Genomic DNA, 11,264 nt, shown 5'->3' with positions numbered 1-11,264 from the left:
ATCAGGGACTATATCCCCAGCTGGGGTTAAACAGGGCATGTATTGTTGCCTGCCTTTTTACCTCTGGGAATAAGCTAGTTGCTTGTTAATAGTACCTAGCAAGTGGGAGAAGAAAAGTGGCCTTAAACCTGACTCTGGCAAGGAGAAAAATCAAATGGAAAATATGCATTTTTAATACGCCACTGGGTAAGTATATAATAGCAGAACAACATTCGTTGTAACCTGATATCCCTCAGGAATGAGGGAAAAGCTGACTGCTTGCTCCACTGAGCCAAAAAAATAAGAAAACATGTAAGTGCAAGTGTGCAGTCAGCAGCATAAGGAATAATGCTTCAGAAAGCTGAGAGCAAAGCTGGAGTTCTGAATGTTAAAATGCTAACAGTTCTACATAGAAACACAACTTATTATTGGTAATCTCTTTGTAGGGCTGTCTTCAGTGACTTAAAGAAAGTCCAAATCCTTGTGCATTCATCCAGCTGCTATGTCAGAATCTATGGAAATATTTCATTTTAGCCATCTTCTGATTTCTTGCTGGAAACTAAAGATTTTGGACGTAACAATATAATTCATTACAATAACCAAAATGTATTTCCTAGGGCAGATGTGGTGTTTTCAGAGGTCTGATGTTTTATCAAGCCCTGTAGAGGAGCAGCACAGTTGCATTTCATTTGAATGTCACTCAGTATATACAACAGGCTTGGAAAACCAGCCCTGCATGGCCTTCAGGCACCTGGCAGAGGACATTTTTGGCACAGCAGGCAGAGAATGAGGCATCCAGCTCCTGTGGCTGATGATGTGCACGGGTTCCCATCCAGACTGTGCTGGAGCTGTACTGCTTCCTCCCCAGCTGTGAGTGCCATGCCACTGGGAATAGCTGGTGAGCAAAGGGCCACAGCCCTTGGGATGTCAGTACTGCAGCTGAATGCTTGCACATCCATGGGGAAAGGGCAGAGCTGCTGTGAGGCAAAGACCTGTGCATTGCAAATATGCCCCCCTAATGAACAGAAAGTTCCTGCAGTTATTTGGAAGGAGGCTGTACAAGTGTCATTTTTGAAAGACAATGATAGAAATTACAGTTGCAGGGAATTGCAGATGTTCTGTGAAAAGAAACGAACAAGCCTAAATTGCTCCCTGGGAAATAAAATAAGTCTTCAAATTTTCCAGATCTCCTGATTTTCTGCAGCACTTTTCTAGGCAGCATTCAAAAGTGGATTAGAAAGTTGTAAATATCTAGGCTGATTCCTGACTATAGGAAGTAGACAGAAAAATTACTCTTTCAGCTCTTCCCAGGACAGCCTGGGCCTCTCTTCTTCCCAAGGTGCTCTGGGCTCTGCCACGTGACAAAGGTTTCTGCAGAGACTCCTTCAGCAACCAGACCATTTCAGGTGAGGGGAGTCATGTGGCTCCTGTCCCAGCATTGCCTCCCTACCCTTGGCTGAGCTGTCTGTGGGTACCACTCGGGGTTCCTGTCTGTTTGCATCCCACATTTACACATGATGTTTGACTTCAGTGGTGATGGAACTGGGCCCCTGGAGAGGACTTCAGTGGTACCCTGTATTGCAGAAGTGCCATGAGATGCTCCACTCCTGCCTGGGATTTTACTGCTCTGGAGTGTAGGTATCTAGAAAGGACTGTTCATGCTGTGGGTTCAGTATGGGAACCATCAGCTTTCTCCTCATGTCGTTTGAGTTGTACTGCTCTAAGTACCCTGTCACCCACGTTACTGCTGCCCATGCAGCCTGGGTGCAAGGCAGTGCTTCTCCTCGTCCCATATTAAAAACCACCCCTGACATGAATGCTGTTAAATGCCAATGGTTTGGGGTGGTCAGGAAGGCTTTGTAATAGCACCCCTTGTCCTCAGGGCAGGATTTATTTTCTCCTTTGTTATACTGTGGCTTTTCTTTTCCCTAAAGGAGGAAAGAGCTGCATGCTGGAGGAGAGCACTTGGTGACAAACTGGTGGCTGCAGCCACACAAGTTTTCAGCAGATAGGTGAGCCGAGAAGTCAGGCCATGCCCAGAGGTGATGCCTCCTCATGGCAACTCTCACACAGCAGGCAGGGAACATGGCTGCAGCTGGAGAGCCTGACCTGCATGTGCATCTTGATGCCCTGGCACTGAGCTGGGCAGCAACCAAATCCCTGGATTCTTTGGGCATGTTAAAAAAAAAGGTGGCCTTATGTCTGTGGCATGAAAAATCCCTGGTACTTCACAGACTGTGCACATTATGTTGTTTTGGGTTACCTAAATTTCCCTCTCAGTTTTGGATGGAAGTGAAACTCTTATGTGCTGTCAAAACTGGCAGGGGGGTGGTGGAGGGGGGAGGATAATTTTGCATGGCAACATCTTTTTTTCAAACAGATTATTCAATCAAGTAACTGCAACTCACAGGTTTCTAGTTGCTCCCCTAACTGCCCTCTGGCCGATACCATGAAAGAAATAAACACATTCAACTTCTTTTTGTGAAAGGAGAACATCTGTGACCCATTACCATTGGATGTGGAGGCAGTCTTGGAAGCACAGCTCTGGCAAATTTGCCATTCACTTCTCCAGGAGTTTGGCATTGCTGTTCTCATATATTTCATCAGCATGTTTATTTTTGTTATAGTAACACTTCAGGACTTTAAAAAATAGCTACAGCAATATTTTACCGTGTTTTAGTAAGCTTCTAACAGTACTGTTTCCAATTTGGGTGTATTTTTAAATGTGTTTTACTTTTGTGGTATGTTTTTTCAATGTCATCAGTGCATCTTCCTCCCTTAAGAGCATCAGTGCATCTTCCTCCCTTAAGAGCACATGTGGAAGTGCTGCATTCTTGACAGCTATGCTTTTTTTCTGGCATGCTGTGGTACTAAACTGATTCCGGTTGCTTTACGCTTTGTCCAGGCTTCACCCCTTTGAGCTCAAATTTCCCATGCCTGTTATCTGCCTCCAACTAGTTTGTGTTCATTATTTTCAATTGCAGTGAAAAATGGCTCCACTGGGCTGAGGACTGAGGTTAAATAAGACTACATTCTACTCCCAGTAAAACCTTCTACAGCTATCAAAATTGAAAAATTAGGCACATGGTAACTCTGCTGTGGCTCATGCCATGTCCTTTTCCAGCCCATCGAGCTTTGCCTGCAGCTGTGGCCCAGTGAAGTACTGTGGTCTTAGGAATGACATGCAGCCTGCAAGACAGACATGGCTCCCTGAGTGCTGCTGAGGTGTGCCCAGCCATTACTGAATGGCTTTTGTCATGCTGTGAAATCCTATTTTACTGTTTTATTTCTAAACCTGCTCAGGCACCATGGCTTTTTTACAAAGCTGGTATTTATTACACCTGTTTGCTCCAGACTGTCCTTTCAATCTACTTAGGGCATCCTGTAGCTGACTTGATCCACAAGGTGCTGTTTTTACATGGATCATTGCCATTTTTGTGGGGGTCTCCCTCTCCTTGTCATTTTCCCTGGTGATCAAGAGCATTGGGGGTTATGCCAGGGAAGCCTGACAAGGCAGGAGTGGGGACTTCATGCCACTGCAGCCCAAGAATACCTGTAACCTTCACCACCTGAGTGAGGTGGCATGGGTAGGGTGGATACTTATTTTTGAGATTCAAGAGGATATTCTCCACTCACCTTGATATGTTACCAATGCAGTTTCTCACTGTGGTTATACAAACTGCATGCCCTTGCCTAGAAATGGTGACAAGCAGGGTTGTACATTGAAAAATGAGTGCCTGTTTGGGAAACCTCAGTTTTACTGATGCCTGTTTTACTGCTCTTTCCCTTAGCTCGTAGGTAGTGTAGTTCTGCATTAAATGCTGCCTTTTGAACAGTCCAGGGATGTGCAAACCACCTAGACCAAAAGCTGGACATCTTGTGGAAGCATGGCTGCTGCATCCTGCCCTGTTTTTATTGTGTGTGCTCTGGCTGTTGTTTTCTTTTATTCGTAACAGCTTAGAAATACACATATCAATGGCTTAGAAATCATTCCAGAATGAGAGAATAAATATGCATACATACAGATCTCAATGGCAGAAAAAAATTTAGAGTGCTTTTCTTCCCTTTAGTCCAGGCATGACCTTCAGTGGTAGAAACTCAGTGTACACCCCAGATTTTCTGTTCCCCCTCCTCTTTTGTGCCTAGGTACTGCCAGGCTCTCAGAGCAGCGTGTCATGTTTTCTACATGATGCCATCACTTCAAACCGTGCAGTGAACTCATGGGTTTAGGGAGTCCAGCGTCATTGTCTCTGAAGCTTTCAAAGCTTCGCTTTAGTTTTAAATGCCTCTTTAAGCACAGACAATGCTCCAGCAGGCTTGCTGAAACTAAATGAAGCTTATAAAGCTTTGAACGCTATTGTAACATGGTGGGTCCCGCAGGAGACTGCAAAATCCTGCTGTGTGCAAGGATCCACCACGCTTTCAAGTGGATGCAGTGTATGTGCTAAAAAATGTAGGCAGAGCAGGGCAAGGAAAGGACAGAGCACATCAGCATATTTTTTTAATTACCTAGCTTTTGATTGATACCACAATGGTAACACTGGTTTTCAGAATAAAAATATTTATTATCCTTTCTTCTCAGTACACAGAGGAGTTTGGTATATATATATATATATATATACACATATATATATGTATGTATACTTGAGATTCCAGAGCGGTTTTTTTTTCAATAGATCACTTAATCATACTACTTTTTTTGTCAATATTTCAGAAGTTGCACCATTACAATAACTTAACATTGTTCTATGTTCATCAAGCCTTCTGTGTGATCATATAGATGCTTCTTTACCATGCAGATTTTTTCAATCAAAAATGCATGAGAAGAGGGAAAATGAAAAAAAGTAGGCCAGGTAAGCACCCTATTTTTCTGTCTGTGTTTAATCACAGCCTAGAAAGTCAAAGCGAGCTGGCAAAAAGTCTGCTTAGAAACAAGATGTTTGTTATCCGCAGTAATGAGTGCGGTGTCATTAACAGCTTATTGGGGCAGTGCCGCTGCCTGTTCGCTCTCCCGTCCTCAAAGAGGCGATGGATGGGCTGCTGACCCAGATCGGACGCGTAAGACGAGAGCGATTCCTCCCTGACAAGCCCCAGCAGAGACAACTGGTCATTAATTGTAAAAATTCTGCCAGCGTGTGGTTTTAGAAACAATTTGTACTTCTTTAATTACGCTGCCAGGGCAGGCTTTGTCCCAGACACTCTTATCAGGCTGAATTAGTCTTTAAAAGAATTAGGCTCAGCCCAGCTCGAGCTGCACTCACAATCTTCCCTAAGAATCTTTGCTAGGAAAGGGGGGGCGGGGGGGAGCGTGCAGTGGTGGAGCGCATGACAGTAATTGTCACCAGAAGGAAGAGAGAAACTCTTGTTCCCGTACTGTTTTATTATTCTAATGATGCAGAGGGGCCCTGGCGGAGATCGCAGCCCCGGTCTGCTGGGACTTACACAAACATTGAGCGGGAGGGAGAGTGCCTGCTCCCAGAACGCCGACTGGCCAAGCAAGGCAGCGGGGCGAATGCCAGGGAGAAAAGGGAGGGCTGCTTATCTTCAGCTGTCCCGCGGGCAACCGAGCAGACTTTTATGGCTGTACCCTGCCAGATTCTCTCTCGCTAATTTTTTTTCCCCCTCCTGTGCATTCAGCCATGAGCTGGTCTTTGGGGATCACATAGACGTGTGCTCAGGTTTGAAGGACCTGGCTGTCCTCGTGTGGGACTGAGCCCTTGGTGGACGCTCTGGTCACCTCAGCCGGGGTGTTTGGGGAAAGGCTGTCCTTTGTGGAGGAATGAGCTGGCTGGGCGAGGAGATGACCCAAGGCAAGGCGTTATCACCTCTCGATCTCTCTTTGGGATTTGTAGCCTTATCAGGGGGAACTGCCCAGTGCTGCACTTGCTGATAGGGCTGGCCCCGGGCGTGGCGTTGTGTAGCCATGGGGCTGATAAGGGGAACTTGGCAAGGGAGGGAGGCGACTGGGGAGGAGGACAGGCCCGGAGCTCCACTGGAGCCTGATGCAGACCCCAGGATGGGCATATCAGCTCATGCCAGCGGGGCTTGTCACTGCTGCTTTCCTTGCTGGGGATGGCAAGGTGAAGGTAACACTCCAGAGTGAGCTGACCACTTTCTTGGGGCTTTTAAAAGGAAAATATACCACCTTCAGTGCATACTGCCTCTCAAACTGTACCTAATTGAAATACCTAAATATGCTCAACTTAGGTGGAGCACTGACTGCATGTGGTGCAATACATGGCTGCAAATGATATGATTGCATACTATTAAGTCTTCTGCTGGGCTCAGTTCCCCCAGAAATTAATTTTGCCTAGTGTTTCTGTAAAGTCTCACATCTTTTTTGAAAGGCAAGTAACTATTCCCATGCTGCAAGTAAGGGGGATTTGTAATGGCATTTAGGGCTGGATTAATTTCTGTGTGCTTTATGATTTGCAGAAGTTTACAGCAGTATTTCCAGACTGCTGTAGGTAAAACTTAGCTCCTTTTCCTTGTAGTTCAAGGGCAAGGCAAACAGTAAAAATAAATATTTCAGCAGCATATCCTACTCCTGAAAAAACAAGTCAAAGATTTTAAAGTATGACAGCACAGGGATTTGTTTTGCATGAATACTAAGTATGTCTACAGGCTCAAAAAAATCTTCCCTAGCTGGAAAACAGCATCATCAATAGGTCTGTGAGCTTCGAAGAGCAGTGTCGTGTTTGCAGAGAGCAGGAGGTGCTGCACCAGGTTCACAAGCTGGACCATGGCCCCCCAGTGCATCGTCCAACAAGTTCCTCATCCAAATATTTTAGCAGTTGTTTGCTTTGCCCGGTGAGTGGGGTGAATCCATTCACTCCAGATTAGTTGGTATTTTCTCAGAAACAGAAAAATACCATGGTAGCCCATCAAAGAGGGCCAGCAGGGACTTGTCAGGCAGCCTTTGTTTCCCCTTTCACACCAAGCTCCTTCTCACCCTTGGGTCTGCAGTCAGACTAGAGGAGCGAGGTTGCTCTAAATAAAATGGAGCATTTCCATGTACATGGCATCAGGTACATCTCATCTCATCTCATCTCATCTCATCTCATCTCATCTCATCTCATCTCATCTCATCTCATCTCATCTCACACCTGAGGAACAGTCTCAGGTATATTTTGCTGGTAAAGGGATGCCCAGAGGCACAGGAGCAGCGATGTAATTAGGCTGCCTGCTCCCCTCTGATGCCTGTTACCCAACAAGTATCTCCCCATGCAATCACATTGTGGCCCTGATTTCCTCCCAGTCCTGCCCATTGCATCTGAAAAAGCCTCCAGAAAGCAAAGTGTTCTGCTGTTCAGATTGGTAAAAGTGGTTCTACCGTGACTGTAGAAAGCCTTGCTTCCCGTGCTCCCCAGCCCTTTCCAAAGCTGCAAACATGTCCCTTGCTTTACACAGAGCAAGGGGGAAACATTTCCAGGGTGAGTCTTGTCCCAGCCTGGACTGCAGTTCAGGCCAACTCTCTCACTTAACATTTTTAAACCTGCTTAGCTAAACCAAGACTGTCTAGGAGTTTCCCTTTAAACCCCTACCTGTGTCCTGCCAGACTCCTTCCTGCAGGCACTGAAAATGGAGTTGACTTTCAGACAGGCAAAAAATCATCAGCTCATGCTGGCACAACGTTTTAAAAACTCATCAAGAAAAAGCTAGTAAGTTAAAATAATATTACTCGACAGCTCTAATGACTACTCCAACTGGAACCAGTTGCAGAAGCAATGGGAACTGTTCCCTACTGAATGCACAGCACGTTCATGGTGCCATGCAGCCCTTGGGTGGGGTTGTCATATAAGGAGGAGGTACTCTCTTTTTCTCTAAAGCAGGTACTCAGGCACCTGTCCAACTATAGACACGTTTGCTGACACAGAAATATCCAACCATTCCTATTTTGAAAGGCTCTGTTTCTCTGCAAGCCCTGGGGTGCTCTGGGGCAAAGGTGGAGGGGTGCCACAGAGTTCCTCTGCCCATGTGTGGGAAAGCCCAGACAATGAGATTAAAGACACAGAGGGACAGCATGGAAAACAAAAGACCTGTCTAACCATTAGGGAGCAGGAAAAAGAGGGAAGAAAAGACAGAAAGAGGAGGGTATGGGCAGGAAACAAGGCTGCATTGCTGGCTATACTTTGGTGGTTGTGCAACATCAAATGCCAAAGTCTTCTCCTTTAGGAAGAGAGTGGGCACTTCTTTTGTGGACACCCACCTGCATCTCCAGTCAAACCTGAATGGCCTCTGGGGGGGAAAAGCTTTTCCAAGCGCTGAGCAGAAAGAGCATTGGGCAGGTGACCCACTGCTCCTGGGGACCAAGGTCCCAAATGTCCTCATGTGTTGTCTCAGTTCAGGGCTAAAAATGGTTTTTGTCATTTCTTTGGCTTTATTTACGAGCCTTTGCTGACCGTGTCCCATGCTGCCAGTGTTTGTGTGAGTTACTACGTGTGATTGGTAAGGGGAGAACCAGATGCAATCTGGGGCCTGTGCAAACCTTGTTAGCAGAGTATTTGCTTTATTTTTCTCCTTGAGGTTTGCAGAACGAGTTTAACAACTGTTTTTTCCCATAATTAAGGCATCTGAGGGGTTTGGTTTTTTTCTTTAGCAGAAGGGACTTTTAAAAAAGCACTTTGAAATGCAATTAGAAGGGTATGTGAGATACATGTTAAAACCGTGTGACCCTCACTACTATCTCTGGGCTGTATTCTACACTTCTGTTTTGCGAACACCGTGTAATTCCTTGAGAGATCCAACAGGCACCTGAAGAGTTGCAGCGACCCTCAACATATAGTGCTGCCAAGCAGTGAAGGAATACTGAGGCAGATTAACAGGACTGGTGGCATTGGAAGAGGCTGCCGTCTTTAGAGACCTTCAAAACCCATCTGGAGGAGTTCCCGTGTCACCTGCTCCAGATGACCCTGCCTTGGCAGGGGGTCGACTCGATGATGTGCAGAGATTCCTTCCGATCCTAACGATCCTGTGTGATAACGATCTTGTGCAATAGGACCACCAGATCGGGGACTTTGTCTTCCACCCTACCACGCGCCCCCGCCTTCCTCGCTGCGCTCTCCCCTCCCCCTTCGCGCGGCATCCTGGTTTCTTCCCTTCGCACATTTCGTGCTTTTTTGTTTCTAAAAGTCACCGGGGAGCCCCGGTCCCTGTCGCGGCGACACCCCACACGGGCCTAAGGGCGGGCGGGGTGTAGGACACCTCGCGGTCCGACCGCACGGCCGAGCTACACAAAACTATCCATCTTTCCCACAACGCTTCCCCCGCCTCCCTCTTGCTTTGCCGGGGACTTGGCTCGGGCGCCTCCGGGAGCGGCGGGCGCAGCGCTGCTGCCGGGCCATGTGTATTGTAAGTCCTGTGTGATACAGGATGTAAAACTTCCCTATCAGTTAAAAATTATCAATATGGAAAGCAAACATTGCTTTCAAAATATCTTTCTCATTTGGGGAATGTTTTTATCACCCAAAATTGATTAAATAGGGTGGGGGGAGTGTAGAAATAGTGGAGCTAATGCTAATGGTAGACCTTAAAAGAATCTAAGTCTTATAAAAGTAAAAAAAATACCCAATTCAGTTCAACACCTCCTTGTATTACACATACAAGCACTTACCATGATCTAGAAATAGTTTAGTTCCAGTGCACTGTCTGCAGGTACAGCCCCATTTCTTCTGGCAGCTGCTCAATCCCGTGTGAACACACGCAGGAATATCTTGGCTACAGAAAGGCCTGCTCCGAAAGAGATAAGACAAACAGAAAGTATTCCTTGAAGAAAGAGAAAAATGTTATAAAACAGCTGCTGGTGCAGTGTAGGAGAAGCTGAGGGGGAGAGTTGTGTGTGCAGGTTGTATCTCCCTTAGCGAGGTGCTGTTTGGACCAGCACAGAACCCTGGCACCGTGCCTGGGGCGCAGAGGCAGCCCTGGTGTGTCTGAAGCATGTTTAACAATAGTGCTAATCCCCCTTTGCAGAGCATCGCCTGCTGCTGCTGTCACGGCGCAGCCCCGCGGCCCCCCCAGCCTGCGCCAGCGGCGTGCTTGTTCGGCTTCATTTATTTTCTGTCTGGGGTTCCCCCCCATTTATTTATTTTTTTATTTTAAACGACTGCATTTGTGATCTGAACGCCCTAGACGTGCCTGTCGTGAATGTGTATATATTTATATCTTAGGCCTGCTCAGGTGAAGCCATTTTTCCCCCCTCAAATGACACATCATTTATGGTGCCGTTCCTCTTATTCTAGCGCATTTTTTTGTCTTGTTTAGCCGCTTTCGTTGGGCAGTAACAAGATGTGATAAATTCTGTGTTGGCGAGAGGAGCCGATATGGTACAAAGCCCGGAGGGGCTGGTGAGCGAGGAGGGGCGCTGGGAGCGGGGTCTGGAGTTTATGGCATTTGAGGCAGTCATTTAACTCGCACTGACGGACTCTGCCATATGTTGAGCTCGGCCTTCTAGACTTCCAGGCACCAGGCTCATAAACGGGAAGAAGCAGTCCTTAGGGACATCATCTTATATGAGGGGCAAAAGCGGGTAATTTATTTGTCTTAAGCCCATATATCATTCTCTGTTTAGTGCTCAGCCACTGACACCCATTAATGTAAGGAAAATAGCAGAAGTGCTGTTTCTTAGTTAGCTAATAATTGATGCAGCTTCCTAGGACCCAGCATTTTGTACTGTGGTGTTACGAAGTGTTATCTATTGTATGTCCAAATAATTTTATAAGATACATTGGTTGTGCTGTTGAGATTTTGCCTGTTGCAGATGTGGTAGTAGCTTAGGGGAGGTGTAGAGTCCCTGTGCAGAGATGCTTGAGGAGCACAGCCTTTTGCATCTGCGTTCTTTACAGTGAAGATATTAAGATGCATTAGATGTAGAACTGTGTAATGTAGTCATTTATAGTTGCTTCTCATAATGAAGCTGCAATTGAGTGATGATGACGTGATGTTTACTTCCTGAGGAGATTAGGTCCTCTTGGAAAACACTTTGTTCTTGAGCATCCTCATAAAAATATGCTTTAGCTTGGCTAAAGAAAAACCAGGCATAAATGACCCATGAATTTGGCGTAGTTGAGCATATGGTCTTGCTCAGTTCTTGCAGCAGTGAAGACAAAGCTGAGGCTGCTGTTCCTCCATCATTTCTGTAGAGGCTATGTTAGGTATGCAGGAAAGAAAGAAGTCTTCTGGCTTCAGCTGTGACAGAGTGAGAAGTAGATCGCAATAGGCTTGCTGATTTAGGAGGTTTAAAGTCAGATGAGCTGGTCTCTGTGTACTAGTGGTGCACTGACTGCTTT

Source organism: Geospiza fortis, unplaced genomic scaffold (assembly GCF_000277835.1).
Source record: "Geospiza fortis unplaced genomic scaffold, GeoFor_1.0 scaffold40, whole genome shotgun sequence".
Taxonomy (NCBI): Eukaryota; Metazoa; Chordata; class Aves; order Passeriformes; family Thraupidae; genus Geospiza; species Geospiza fortis.
Note: the sequence above shows the minus strand (reverse complement) of the source record.